Source organism: Heterodontus francisci, chromosome 24 (assembly GCF_036365525.1).
Source record: "Heterodontus francisci isolate sHetFra1 chromosome 24, sHetFra1.hap1, whole genome shotgun sequence".
In the NCBI taxonomy this organism is placed as follows: domain Eukaryota; kingdom Metazoa; phylum Chordata; class Chondrichthyes; order Heterodontiformes; family Heterodontidae; genus Heterodontus; species Heterodontus francisci.
The window spans coordinates 68359462-68375281 of record NC_090394.1 but is presented as its reverse complement, the minus strand read 5'-3'; the positions used below and the strand labels follow the sequence as shown (position 1 = coordinate 68375281).

Genomic DNA, 15820 nt, shown 5'->3' with positions numbered 1-15820 from the left:
AATGGAATTTTACTCCTGTCCTCCCCACAGTACTCCTCCACATATTTTTAATCTCTTTACTTACCATAACAGCTTTCCTCCTTGTTCTCTGGCATCATGCTCATGTCCCTTGGACCCCTTCTCCCACTATCTTGGTATCTTGTGTCTGGTCAATTTTAAGATAGAATCTCATCTATCTCAATTGAGTTCAAGTGAATCTAACTTTAGTTGTAATGTATTTACTTGGCTTTGCAAGCTGTCTTGATGGTTAAGCTCAATATTTGTGGAATCAAGGAAAAAAAATAAATCAGCAAGACATAAGGTATAAATGTACCACCTGGAATCTAAGTCAGGTTTCGCACATGCTTTCATTCATCAGAGATACAGCTGCTGTTGCTGTTCAACTGAGCATGATTTCAGGTGCAACAGGAACCAACCCCCTCCCACCCCCAACTCATGTTATATAAAGGACTAACAATCCAACTGCCAGATGAGGTGCGTTTGACTTACTTTTCCTGATGCAGAATTAGTGAAAGTACGAGGCTGAATTTTATCAGCACGCTGCGCTCCATGGCGGCATGCTGTGAAGGCGGCGGCCTTCTGACATGGAAGTGCCGCCGCCGAGCCCTGCGATATTACGCATGGGGGCTGATTCAAACGGAGGGGACAGAGCGGCCGCCCCCGATGACATAGAGAGGGCAGCCGCCGCATCTCTGCAATGGTGTCCAGTGCCACCGAACAGGCGCCGTCGCCATTTTTAAAGGGCTTCATGGCCTTCAGGATATATCTAAATATCTAAAGGTGCCAATGAGCTTAAAAAATTAATAAACTTTTCATTTAACATTGAATCCCCTCTGGCAGGGCCTTCTCAGGGTCGTGGGTAGAGGCGGGGCACTCCCGCTAGCATTTTACATGCATCCCCACCACGACCTACGGCGTCGAAAGGCTGATAAAATTCAGCCCACTATGTTGTGCTAATGGAGGAGTTTTGCTAACTCTTTGGATTTTCATGGAAGTCATGCTGGATCCTGACAAGGAGGTTAGAGGAGTTATTTGGCCTGCCAGGAGAAAGCCTACTTCAGCAATGGGGGCTATAGTTACAGTCCTTTTTGGGCTACAGCATGACTTGGAAATGGAGCATAGGCAGCAAAGAGGGGAAGCAGTGTGCAGAGGAAGGAGGAGGAGTACTCTCAGTAGAAGCCCCTACCCACCAAGGGTTTTCAGGGAACGCATTTCCTGCCTCTGCTCAGCCAGTAGCAGTGCCTGAGGTGCCTGCGTTCCAACACGGGGATGCTCACTGATCTGTGCCACCTCCTGTAATACAACCTGCAGCCTAACAGCAGAGTGAGGCCAGCGCTTCCAGGGGCCGCCAAGGTCACTGTCACCCTAAATTTCTACATCAGTGGATGATGCATCCAGGCGGGTTGCAGGCAACATCTCAGTTCACCGTCCAGTCATCAGGGAGGTGAGAGAGGCCCTCTATAAAAGGAGAGGGGACTTCATGGCCTTCTCACTGACCAGGGAGAAGCCATAGAGAGCTGGTGTGGACCCGATGAGCCGAATGGCCCCCTTCTGTGCCGTTATGGCTCTATAGATGACTCTAAGTGGAGGACAAAACATATGGATTTGTCAGGCTAGCAGGATTTCAATGGTGCAGAGGGCAATCGACTGCATGCATGTGGCTCTGCAGGCCCCACATATTAACAGGGAGATGTTCAGTAACTGTAAGGCCTACCACACTATTAACATCTAGATGGTGTATGACCGTGACCAGAATATCCTCTTGGTGAATGCCTGCTGTCCTGGGAGCATTCATTTTCCGGCAGTCAGCTGTACCTACCATCTGTGGGCCACAACGAAGAATCAGAGACTGGTTGTTGGATGACAAGGGTTACCCGCTATGCACCTGGCTAATGACTCCCCTCTGCCACCCAACAACAGAAGCAGAGCAAGCCCATATGGAGAGCCGTGCAACAACGAGGAATAATCGGCATTTTGAATCAACGGTCCACAACCTGGAGCCTTCCAGTACTCACTGAGTTAGTGATGGCAAGGCGATGCATTGAAAAGCATAAGACATTGGTACAGCAGTGGATGGAAGATGCCATGTGAAGATACATTCACTGACCTGGACAACTTGTATGAGGTCACTGAAAATCTTCCAGCACTGCAGCCAGGTCCTTGGGGCCAGACTCTTGGAATTAGCCTCCCTTCTCAGGGCTGCCTAACCCCCATAGTACCAAAGAAAAATTACAGAACGGAAGGAAGACATTCAGCCCATCGCGTCCATGCCGGCCGTAAAAACTAGCCGCCCAATCTAATTCCACCTTCCAGCATCTGGTCCATAGCCTTACCGGTTACAGCACTTCAGGTGCATGTCCAGGTACCTCTTAAAAGGATTTAGGGTTTCTACCTCCACCACTGCTCCTGGCAGTGAATTCCAAACACCCACAACCCTCTGGGTGAGAATATTTTTCCTCATGTCCCCTCTAATCCTTCTATCAATCACCTTAAATCTGTGCCCCCTGGCAATTGGCCTCTCATGCTAGGCGTCCTTCCTGTCTACTCTATCTAGGCCCCTCATAATATTATACACCTCAATTAAGTCACCCCTCAGCCCCATCACTCACCCAGTGAACTCTAGCAATCAGGACTCATGCCTAATATTCAGATACTCCATTTCACCCTCACATGCCTGTCAACAATGCACCACACCAGCATCACAGATGCCAGACTTCAACCAATTCGATATCACCCCGCGTGATATCAAGAAACGACTGAAGACACTGGATACTGCAAATTCTATGGGCCCTGACAATATTCCGGCAATAGTACTGACGACCTGTGCTCCAAAACTTGCCGCGCCCCTAGCCAAACTGTTCCAGTACAACTACAACACTGGCATCTACCCTGCAATGTGGAAAATTGACCAGGTATGTTCTATAAAGTCCAACCCGGCCAACTACCTTTCCATCAGTCTACTCTCAATCATCAGTAAAGTGATGAAAGGTGTCATCAACAGTGCCATCAAGCAGCTCTTACATAGCAATAACCTGCTCAGTGACACTCAGTTTGGGTTCCGCCAGGGCCACTCAGCTCCTGACCTCATCACAGCCTTGGTTCAAACATGGACAAAAGAGCTGAACTCAAGAGGTGAGGTGAGAGTGATTGCCCTTGACATCAAGGCAGCATTTGACCGAGTATGGCGTCAAAGAGCCCTAACAAAACTGGAGTCAATGGGAATCAGGGGGGAAACTCTCCGCTGGTTCGAGTCATACCTAACGCAAAGGAAGATGGTAGTGGTTGTTGCAGGTCAATCATCTGAGCTCCAGGACAACACTGCAGGAATTTCTCAGGGTAGTGTCCTAGGCCCAACCATCTTCAACTGCTTCATCAATGACCTTCCTTCAATCATAAGATCAGAAGTGGAGATGTTCGCTGATGATTGCACAATGTTCAGCACCATTCGTGAGCCCTCAGATACTGAAGCAGTCCGTGTAGAAATGCAGCAAGACCTGGGCAATATCCAGGATTGGGCTGATAAGTGGCAAGTAATATTTGTGCCACAGAAGTGCCAGGCAATGACCATCTCCAACAAGAGAGAATCTAACCATCTCCCTTTGACATTCACTGACATTACTGTCACTGAATCCCCAACTATCAACGTTCTAGGGGTTACCATTGACCAGAAACTGAACTGGAGTAGCCATATAAATACCATGGCTACAAGAGCAGGTCAGAAGCTAGGAATCCTGCGGCGAGTAACTCATCTCCTGATTCCTCAAAGCCTGTCCACCATCTACAAGGCACAAGTCAGGAGTGTGATGGAATACTCTCCACTTGCCTGGATGGGTGCAGATCCACTCAAGAAGCTCGACACCATCCAGGACAAAGCAGCCTGCTTGATTGGCACCCCATCCATAAACATTCACTTCCTCCACCACCGACGCACAGTGGCAGCAGTGTGTACCATCTATGAGATGCACTGCAGCAATGCACCAAGGCTGCTTAGACAGCACCTTCCAAACCCGCGACCTCTACCAACTAGAAGGACAAGAGCAGCAAATGCATGGGAACAACACCACCTGCAAGTTCCCCTCCAAGTCACACACCATCCTGACTTGGAACTATATCACCGTTCCTTCACTGTCACTGGGTCAAAATCCTGGAACTCCCTTCCTAACAGCACTGTGGGTGTACCTACCCCACATGGACTGCAGCGGTTCAAGAAGGCAGCTCACCACCACCTTCTCAAGGGCAATTAGGAATGGGCAATAAATGCTGGCCTAGCCAGCGACAGCCACATCCCATGAATGAATTTTAAAAAATCTCTCCCTGCTTCCACATGCATCCAGCCATTCAGCTATGCCAAATACATGACCCAAACACACTGCAATACACCCACTGTCATTCTTCCCTCTCAGTTGAGCCCTCTGGAGGAGAGGGTGCTTCACATCATGGGAGTGGCTGTGCTGAGCCCATTGCATTTGGCATCACCAAGAACATTCAGGATGACAGTATGTTCCTGCCTTATGCCCTGTCTCAAATCCCACTTCATCCTCATCCTCTCCACCACCATCACTCATGCCTCCAGTGCCACATTAGACAACCTAGGAGCCCTCCCTCTTGCTTCATTTTCTGTTCTTTTTCTTCTATCCAAGTCTTCTACAGACAATCTGCAGGAGCTTCTGTACAATGAGTGCAGCTCCTCTTTAAGAGAGGCAGGCTGCCTTTAAGGTACACTGCCACCACCATGCACCACCCACCCCCCCCCCCCCCCACCCCGCCTAGCCATACATCGTGCTAGCCACACATACTGCAAAGCCCCCTCTTGAGCATGCTGGGCTGCACACTGAATAGCAGGCCTTGACGAATTTTTCCCCCCAAACCCTAACTGCAGAAAATGCACTTTGAATCCATTATTTTTTAGAAAACAATGTTTCTGTCTTCAGTTGCTGCAGAAGTCACTTGTCTTTTCAAGTATTCCCTGATCAATCCAAATGCAAATGCTACTTAACTGTAATGCTTGAACACTACATCAATTATTGGCACTCCAGAGAACAGTATTTTGAAAGGACTGACTTTTAGTGTGCTGAGTGAAGAGCTTTATTCTCCATGATTTAAGTAAAACATGAAAGTAAGATGTGATAATGACCAAGACTGATCATAGTTCATCATAAAAGTCATCTCAAATCATTGACTATGCAAAAAAGTTGGTTCCATCATTTCATGCAAAACCGACAAGGAAGAGAAATGAAGTGAAATTACATTATGAATTGTCCACTTTCCCCCTTTCACAGAGCATTGTAAACCATGAAACTGAAATTACTAAAAATGACAAGCAAATTAAAAATCAAATTTAAAATGCAAATTCAGCTGGAATCAGACTTACATTTTTTAAGCTAACTTAAATAACAATGCATGTGTGGGAGTACAGCAGACTGCAAGTCAGACTATGAAACTAGACTGAAAAACAACCCTATGGTCTTGGACGTCAATCAAATACAACCTATTAGAGGACAAGAGCTCATTATTGCAAAATGTGATTATCTGAATGCATGCAGCATTCATAACAAAATGGATGAATTGTTAGCTTCTTCTTTGGGCCTCCTTATCTCGAGAGACAATGGATACGCCCCTGGAGGTGGTCAGTGGTTTGTGAAGCAGCGCCTGGAGTGGTTATAAAGGCCAATTCTAGAGTGACAGGCTCTTCCACAGGTGCTGCAGAGAAATTTGTTTGTCGGGGCTGTTGCACAGTTGGCTCTCCCCTTGCACCTCTGTCTTTTTTCCTGCCAACTACTAAGTCTCTTCGACTCGCCACATTTTAGCCCCGTCTTTATGGCTGCCCGCCAGCTCTGGCGAACGCTGGCAACTGACTCCCACGACTTGTGATCAATGTCACAGGATTTCATGTCGCGTTTGCAGACGTCTTTATAGCGGAGACATGGACGGCCGGTGGGTCTGATACCAGTGGCGAGCTCGCTGTACAATGTGTCTTTGGGGATCCTGCCATCTTCCATGCGGCTCACATGGCCAAGCCATCTCAAGCGCCGCTGACTCAGTAGTGTGTACAAGCTGGGGATGTTGGCCGCCTCGAGGACTTCTGTGTTGGAGATACGGTCCTGCCACCTGATGCCAAGTATTCTCCGGAGGCAGCGAAGATGGAATGAATTGAGACGTCGCTCTTGGCTGACATACGTTGTCCAGGCCTCGCTGCCATAGAGCAAGGTACTGAGGACACAGGCCTGATACACTCGGACTTTTGTGTTCCGTGTCAGTGCGCCATTTTCCCACACTCTCTTGGCCAGTCTGGACATAGCAGTGGAAGCCTTTCACATGCGCTTGTTGATTTCTGCATCTAGAGACAGGTTACTGGTGATAGTTGAGCCTAGGTAGGTGAACTCTTGAACCACTTCCAGAGCGTGGTCGCCAATATTGATGGATGGAGCATTTCTGACATCCTGCCCCATGATGTTTGTTTTCTTGAGGCTGATGGTTAGGCCAAATTCATTGCAGGCAGACGCAAACCTGTCGATGAGACTCTGCAGGCACTCTTCAGTGTGAGATGTTAAAGCAGCATCGTCAGCAAAGAGGAGTTCCCTGATGAGGACTTTCCGTACTTTGGACTTCGCTCTTAGACGGGAAAGGTTGAACAACCTGCCCCCTGATCTTGTGTGGAGGAAAATTCCTTCTTCAGAGGACTTGAACGCATGTGAAAGCAGCAGGGAGAAGAAAATCCCAAAAAGTGTGGGTGCGAGAACACAGCCCTGTTTCACGCCACTCAGGATAGGAAAGGGCTCTGAGGAGGAGCCACCATGTTGAATTGTGCCTTTCATATTGTCATGGAATGAGGTGATGATACTTAGTAGCTTTGGTGGGCATCCAATCTTTTCTAGTAGTCTGAAGAGACCACGTCTGCTGACGAGGTTAAAGGCTTTGGTGAGATCAATGAAAGCAATGTAGAGGGGCATCTGTTGTTCACGGCATTTCTCCTGTATCTGGCGAAGGGAGAACAGCACGTCAACGGTCGATCTCTCTGCACGAAAGCCACACTGTGCCTCAGGGTAGACGCGCTCAGCCAGCTTCTGGAGCCTGTTCAGAGCGACTCGAGCAAAGACTTTCCCCACTATGCTGAGCAGGGAGATTCCACGGTAGTTGTTGCAGTCACCGCGGTCACCTTTGTTTTTATAGAGGGTGATGATATTGGCATCGCGCATGTCCTGGGGTACTGCTCCCTCGTCCCAGCACAGGCATAGCAGTTCATGTAGTGCTGAGAGTATAGCAGGCTTGGCACTCTTGATTATTTCAGGGGTAATGCTGTCCTTCCCAGGGGCTTTTCCACTGGCTAGAGAATCAATGGCATCACTGAGTTCTGATTTGGTTGGCTGTATGTCCAGCTCATCCATGACTGGTAGAGGCTGGGCTGCATTGAGGGCAGTCTCAGTGACAGCATTCTCCCTGGAGTACAGTTCTAGGTAGTGCTCCACCCAGCAGTCCATTTGTTTGTGTTGGTCAGTGATTATGTCCCCTGATTTAGATTTGAGGGGGGTGATCTTCTTGATGGTTGGCCCAAGAGCTCTCTTCATGCCATCATACATTCCTCTGATGTTTCCGGTGTCTGAGGCCAGCTGAATATGACTGCATAGGTGTTGCCAGTAGTCGTTTGCGCAGCGCCTGGCTGTTCTTTGTGCAGTGCTTCTGGCTGCTTTAAGTGCTGCGGATGGTAAATCGCTGGGGGCTTTCTTGTAGTTCAACAGTGCAATGTGCTTTGCGGCTATGACAGGTTCCAGCTCTTCATTATGAGATAGCACAGATAGAAATAAATATTTATGACCTGATAGCCATTACAGAGACATCGTTGCAAGATGACCAAGGCTGGACTTGAATGTTGAAGGTGTCATGATCCTGTCTTTTTTTTTCTCTCCGGGAGATATGTGGTGTGTCTTTAAGACGGCAAAGGATCAGTACTGCTTTAAGAACAAGCAGGCCTCAGGAGTTACCGAGAAGGTGCATTTTGGTTGCCGTTGGACACAACCATACAGAGAGGGAACCAACCAGCTTCAAAGGGTGCATCCTGGTTTCTTTGGCTACAGCCATTCAGGACTGAACAACAAGAGATACATTTGTTACAATTTAATTTTGAACTGGCTTATAGTGGAAAAACAGCCTGTCCCTATATTTCCCTACCACCTACCTATACTAGGGGAAATTATTAATGGCCAATTTACCTATCAACCTGCAAGTCTTTTGGCTTGTGGGAGGAAACCGGAGCACCCAGAGAAAACCCATGCAGACACAGGGAGAACTTGCAAACTCCACACAGGCAGTACCCGGAATCGAACCCGGGTCCCTGGAGCTGTGAGGCTGCGGTGCTAACCACTGCGCCACTGTGCCGCCCTGAATGAAGGGATAAAGGGCTTATCTTATGAAGAAAGGGTGAACAGGTCGAGCCCATACCTGTTGGAGTTTAGAAGAATGAGAGGTGATCTTATTGAAACATGTAAGATCCTGAGGGGACTTGATAGAGTGAATACCAAGAGGATGTTTCCTCTTGTGGGGGAGATGGGAAATAGGGACACAGATGAAAAATAAGACTTTTCCCTTTTAAGATGGACAGGAGGAGAAATTATTTTTCTCAAACAGTCATTAGTCTGTGGAATTCTCTTCCCCAGAAAGCAGTGGAGGCTGGGTCATCAAATTTATTCAAGGCTGAGTTAGATAGATTTTTGATAGACAAGGGAGTCAAGGGTTATGTGAGGCAGACAGGAAAGTGGAGTTGAGGCCAAAACTAGATCAGCCATGATCATATGGAATGGTGAAAAAGACTCGAGGGGATGAATGGCCTACTCCTGTTCCTAAGTCCTATGTTCCTATGATTATACGGTAACAGAGCAAACACTTTACATCTTTTGCAATTATGGCCGGAATTTTACAGTGGGTGGGCGGGAGCCGGCCTCCAATGTAAAAGTCAGTGGCGAACCCACTTCCACCTTGCCTGGGGATCCGTTCCATATTTTACAGGCCCCCAGGCTTTAATTGTTCCGAGGCGGGACTTACACCCACTTGAGGGAGGGAGTCCCGCCTCATTGAGCTGTCAGCCAATCAGCGGGCCAGCAGCTTAGTCCCAGCAACGCCACCACGAGCGGTGGCTACTGTTGGGACTGCAGCCCAGCATGCGCAGAAGATGCCTGAGAGCGGCAAAGGCAGGTAAGTTTTGGTTGCCTCACCCGGGGTAATCGGTTGGGCCCAGGTGAGGCAAGGGTGGTCGTTTGGAGGTAAGGGGGTGTGTTGGGATAGCGGGGGCTGTCCTCCATTGGGCACCCTGTGCCCAATGAGCAGGGGCCCTACCACCACCACCACCCCTCCACCCCCCCAACGACGAGATGATTGGAAGCTGCCTGCTTTTCCCAGCTGTTTATCAACACCACACCCCCCCACCCCTGCCCTACATAAAGGGGCCAGAGGCGGGAGCAGGTCAAAAAAGCCTCCTGGAGCCAACCTGCCCACCCACCCCCCCGCCTTCACCAAAACCATCCGGCTCGTTGGGGTGGTGTAAAATTCCGGCCTATGTTTTCGTCAACAATTGTGGATACCAAGGTCTGAGGCACTTGATGGTAAACCAAATCAGCAGCCCAATTAGCACATTTCTGTTATTAGATGTTTCAATAAATTGCTTTTAAAAAGATCCAACAGCTATGAACTGCATTCATGTCTTATTATTGATCATTGATGCCCCAATCCAGTTTAACTACTTCAGATATTACTCATTAATGGTGAGCTGCATAGGATAACTTTAGTTTGAGAATCAAGGATCCCTGCATGAGGAAAGATGTCAAATATATTCTACTGCAAGTTAGTCATTTTTACAAAAGCCAAAATCCACTCTCAATGATTTTCAACTTCATGAACATCGCCAAGGATGTAGGAGGATGCTGATTCATTGTTTATGTTAACTCAAAAGCCAGGTAATTGGGCATTATTAATGTAATCTTTTACCCAAGGTCTACAGAGTTACTTCACCTTATTGTAACCAAATTTGTCAGCTGATCAGAGATGCACGTCAACTGCCATAACGGAGAAACACATTACTTAAATCATCCTGCTCCTTTGCTCCATCTCCTTTTTTTTTTCTTTGGCCTTCTTGTCTCGAGACACAATGGGTAAGCGCCTGGAGGTGGTCAGTGGTTTGTGAAGCAGCGCCTGGAGTGGCTATAAAGGCCAATTCTAGAGTGACAGACTCTTCCACAGGCGCTGCAGATAAAATTGGTTCTCGGGCCTGTTACACAGTTGGCTCTCTCCTTGCGCTTCTGTCTTTTTTCCTGCCAACAGCCAAGTCTCTTCGACTCGCCACTCTTTAGCACTGCCTTTATGGCTGTCCACCAGCTCAAGCGATCACTGGCAATTACTCCTACGATTTGTGGTCAATGTCACAGGGCGTAATTTCGCGTTTGCAGACGTCTTTAAAGTGGAGACATGGACGGCTGGCAGGTCTGATACCAGTGACGAGCTCGCTGTACAATGTGTCCTTGGGGATCCTGCCATCTTCCATGCGGCTCATGACAATATGAAAGGCACAATTCAGCATAGCGGTGCCTCATCAGACCCCTTTCCTATCCTGAGTGGCGTGAAACAGGGCTGTGTTCTCACACCCACACTGTTTGGGATTTTCTTCTCCCTGCTGCTCTCACATGCGTTCAGGTCTTCAGAAGAATGAACTTTCCTCCACACAAGATCTGATGGCAGGTTGTTCAACCTTGCCCGTCTAAGAGCGAAGACCAAAGTACGGAAAGTCCTCATCAGGGAACTCCTCTTTGCTGACGATGCTGCATCAACATCCCACACAGAAAAGTGTCTGCAGAGACTCAGATAGGATTGCGGCTGCCTGCAACAAATTTGGCCTAACCATCAGCCTCAAGAAAACGAATATCATGGGATAGGACGTCAGAAATGCTCCATCCATCAATATCAGCAACCACGCTCTGGAAGTGGTTCAAGAGTTCACCTACCTAGGCTCAACTATCACCAGTAACCTGTCTCTCAATGCAGAAATCAACAAGCGCATGGGAAAGGCGTCCGCTGCTATGTCCAGACTGACCAAGAGAGTGTGGGAAAATGGCGCACTGACACAGAACACAAAAGTCCAAGTGCATCAAGCCTGTGTCCTCAGTACCTTGCTCTACGGCAGCGAGGTCTGGACAACGTATGTCAGCCAAGAGCGACGTCTCAATTCAGTCCATCTTCACTGCCTCAGGAGAATCCTTGGCATCAGGTGGCAGGACCATATCTCCAACACAGAAGTCCTCGAGGCGGCCAACATCCCCAGCACATACACCCCATTGAGCCAGCGGCCCTTGAGATGGCTTGGCCATGTGAGCCGCATGAAAGATGGCAGGATCCCCAAGGACACATTGTAGAGCAAGCTCGCCACTGGTATCAGACCCGCCGGCCGTTCATGTCTCCGCTTTAAAGACGTCCATCTCCTACAGCGTTATAAAAAAGAACAAGTACTATAAAAAGTTGTGAATAGATAGGTTAAAAGTATTATACATTGAAGACTACTTCTGTAACCAAAGAGCAATAATTAACTTTTAGCCTGTTACAATCTTTCAAATTCAGCTCAAAAAATGCATAACTGATTAATGTCAGTGATCTGTGTTAATATTACCCTGCTGTCAGGAGTGAAAAACTGCAAAATATTCCATGTCTTAGCTCACTTTTTTCTGCTTTACTTCCACAGCTCCTACACAAGTAAAGTACTATTACATCCAAAAAAAATTCTTTACATTTTGTGCTCTCAGTTAGAAATATCCAAGTTGGAAAATGCAAATTGTGGCATGCAGTGTCGGCATCAAGCATTCCCGGATAAACTGTGGAACGTTCTAGACTCTTACACCACTCCAACGACGTTTCTTTTCTGATGCGACAGCATTTAACATAACAGGCTTCCTTGGGTCTTTGTGCAAGATTGCCAATTAATGTTCAATGTTAGTCAGTTTTGTGTTGTAATGTCAATAGCAACTGGGCATAATCTCATTTCATACTACCCTTCCAGCTCTCTGTTTAGGGTGACTTCCTGCACGTCAGCCTAGGTTGGATTCAAATCCAGGCTTGGTGAATGAAAGAAGCATTCTAACATATAGACCCCAAAATTTTGTTTGTTCTATACTTTCCAATATGTACTTATTTTTATTTTTTATTTAGAGATACAGCACTGAAACAGGCCCTTCGGCCCACCGAGTCTGTGCCGACCAACAACCACCCATTTATACTAACCCTACAGTAATCCCATATTCCCTACCACCTACCTACACTAGGGGCAATTTACAATGGCCAATTTACCTATCAACCTGCAAGTCTTTTGGCTGTGGGAGGAAACCGTAGCGCCTGGCGGAAACCCACGCGGTCACAGGGAGAACTTGCAAACTCCGCATAGGCAGTACCCAGAATCGAACCCGGGTCCCTGGAGCTGTGAGGCTGCGGTGCTAACCACTGCGCCACTGTGCCGTACTATAGAAGCAATTGTGTTAGCACTTGCAATAACCATACTGAGATGGATCAAACCAAGAATTTTGATCTTCTGGGCAGCATTCACTAACTTCATGCAGTGAGCATCACAATTCTAAGAAGTCATTCAATCCACATGCAGACTTTAAGCTGCAGTCTATTCTCTATCCTCTACTCCAAAAGACACACTACAACCTCAATTGTAAAGACTTTGTAATATGGGGCTTTTTCTCAGCCAATTAAATTTCATATTTTATTGAATCTTAAGATATATGATTATATACATATCAGGTACCCTGTCATTATTTGGTTTAATTAAATTTACAGTACACAGACATACAGACTCCATTATGTCACCATCTTGGCTGGCAACAGACAAAAAATATTTTCACATTTACACAGTGCAAAACAAAGAAAAGCAAGTTTGTTTAGTACTTCAGACACTTCAGAAGATTAGTTTATATCCTTTATTTCACGTTCTCCTTACATCGACTATCTATCATGATATTCAAAGGAAGTACAATATTCATTTGTAATTACTTCAGTTTTGGAAGTGGGAGGGGATATTCTAGAAAAAAGTGAAGCTTTGTCCAATACATTGAGTAATCTCTGGCATTTTTAATGCAATTCAACATTTCATTTTAACCTTCTGTTCAGTGCTGAACATAACTGTTCATTTTATTACCCTGTATAGAATTTTGGAGTGGTTAGTGAAGTACGAAAGCATTTAAGTTTTCACGGACTGTCCAGGAAAAGTAAGCTGTGAAATATTATGAAGAATTATTAAAAGTTTTGGGAAAACAAATTTCAAAGCTTTGTATCACCCAATGGAACACTGCACACTTCTGCAGCTGACAGGAAGCACAATCAATGTATATTCATATGATTGTGTGTATGTTACTACATTTGGGGAAAGGATTCAATGGATGAAATCAGTAAACTACTATAAATCATATAGATTTTAGCACTTGACATGAGACATGTAGTTCAGCAAACCTGGTCAAGAAAGCATATAGTTTTTATTTTCAGGTCCTCTGGTAAAGTTATGGTTCACATTGCATAGGAGTGGACAACCCACCCAAACTGGTCCTTATAAGAAATTTCATCTATAATTTAGCAGCTTAACTTTTTTTCCACGTCCTTTGTACAAAAGCCCTATGGAGCAATCTTCAGTACCTTTAAGCAAAGGAGGCAGTAAACAAATATAACACTACTATTAAGCAAATCCCTTAGATCTGCCTTAGATTCCCATAGCTATATATTGGCTAAAGGAGAACATTAATCGTAGAACAACATTAATAATTGTGGGGAAATTTAATGTTCATATAGACTGGGGCAATGAAATTGACAAGAGTGGACTAGATGAGTTTGTAGAATGTTTTGGGGACAGTTTCTTGGAGCAATACGTTGTGGAACCGACAAGGGATAAAGCTATCTTAGATCTAGTATTATGTAATGAAGCATGGTTAATTAGTAATGTCGTAGTAAAGGATCCACTGGGAAATAGTGATCATAATACCATTGAATTCCCTGTGCAGTTTGAAAGTGACATACTCCAATCAAAAACAAGAATCTTAAACATAAAGAAGCCAATTATGCAGGTATGAGGGCAGAAATGGCTAAGGTAAATTGGGTAAATAGACTAAAAGGTATGGCAGTAAATTAACAAGGGCAAACCTTTAAAGAAACAATTCAAAATGTTCAACAAAATACATTCCAATGAAAAACAAAATCTCAGCAAGAAAGACTCATCCGTGGCTTACTCAAGAAGTGAAGGATAGTATTACAGTAAAAGAGGCTTAGAATGTTGCAAGAAAAGAGTAGCAAGTCTGAGGATTGGCAGTGTTTTAGAAACCAGCAAAGGGCCACCAAAATGTTGATAAAAAAGGAAAAAATAGAATGAGAGTAAACTACCCAGTAATATAAAAACAGATCGTAAGACATCGTATAGGTATATAAAAAGGAGGAGAGTAGCTAAAGTAAACGTTTGGTCCTTTAGAAGCAGATACAAGAGAAATTATCATGAGGAATGAGGAAATGGCTGAGGCATTGAACCAATATTTTTTATCTGTCTTCACAGTAGAAGACATAAGTTTCATAACAGAAATAGGCAGTAACCTAGGAGCTAAAAAAAAGAGTGAGGAAATTAATATCAGCAGAGAAAACATATTGGAGAAACTTAAGGGACTAAAATCCAACAAATCCTCAGGACCTGATGGCCTACACCCTAGGGTTTTAAAAAAGATATCTGCAGAGATAGTGGATGCACTAGCTATGAGTTTCCAAATATCCTTAGATTCGGGAACAGTCCCATCAGATTGGAAGTTGGCAAATGTTACACCACTTGTCAAGAAAGGAAGGAGAGCGAAAACAGTGAACTACAGGCCAGTTAGCCTAACATCAGTCATTGGAAAATGCTGGAACCTATTATGAAGGAAGTCTTAACATTGCACTTAGAAAAGCACAGTACGAATAGAACATGTCAACATGGTTTTACTAAAGGGAAATCCTGTTTGACAAATTTATTAGTTTTTTTTGAGGATGTAACTAGTAGAATAGAAAAAGGGGAACCAGTAGATGTAGTGTATCTGGATTTCCAAAAGGCATTCGATAAGGTGCACAAAAGGTTAATATGCAAGGTAAGGTCTCATGGAGTTGGGGGTGATATATTAGCATGGATAGAGGATTGGTCAACAGACAGGAAGCAAAGTGTGAGCATAAATGGGGCATTTTCAATTTGGCAGGCAGTGAATGGTAGATCGCTGCAAGGATCAATGCTGGGGCATCAGCTATTTTACAATCTATATTAATGATTTAGATAAGAGACAGAGAGTAATGTATTTAAGTTTTCTGGTGATGCAAAGGTAAGCTGTGGGGAGGACACAGAGAGGCTGCAAAGAGATAGACAAGTTAAGTGAATGGGCAACAAAATGGCAGATGGAGTATAATGTAGGGAAGTGTGAAGTTATTCACTTTGGTCATAAGAATAGAAAAGCAGAGTTTTTTTTTTGAAAGTTGTGAAACTTTTAAATGTTGATATTCAAAGAGTCTTGGGTGTGCTTGTACAAGCAACACAGAAAGTTAGCATGCAGGCATAGCAAGCAATTAGGAAGGCAAATGGCATGTTTGCCTTTATTGCAAGGGGATTGGAGTGCAGCAATAAAGTCTTGCTACAATTGTACAGGGTTTTGGTGAACAAAGAACAAAGAAAATTACAGCACAGGAACAGGCTCTTCGGCCCTCCAAGCCTGCGCCGATCCAGATCCTCTATCTAAACATGTCGCCTATTTTCTAAGGGTCTGTATCTCTTTGCTTCCTGCCCATTCATGTATCTGGA

At 45.4% G+C, this 15820-nt stretch overlaps 1 protein-coding gene and 1 long non-coding RNA gene across 2 annotated transcripts in view; both read right to left on the bottom strand.

Moving 5' to 3' along the window:
* The window catches only part of LOC137383495 (uncharacterized), a 38259-nt gene extending 26810 nt beyond the window's left edge, over positions 1-11449 (bottom strand). The window contains exon 1 of the long non-coding RNA XR_010977413.1: positions 10000-11449. This is a non-coding gene — a long non-coding RNA (uncharacterized lncRNA). The remainder of the gene's footprint in view (positions 1-9999) is intronic.
* The window catches only part of cacna1ha (calcium channel, voltage-dependent, T type, alpha 1H subunit a), a 538349-nt gene that overhangs the window by 339164 nt on the left and 183365 nt on the right, over positions 1-15820 (bottom strand). The gene's annotated exons all lie outside the window — the stretch shown is intronic.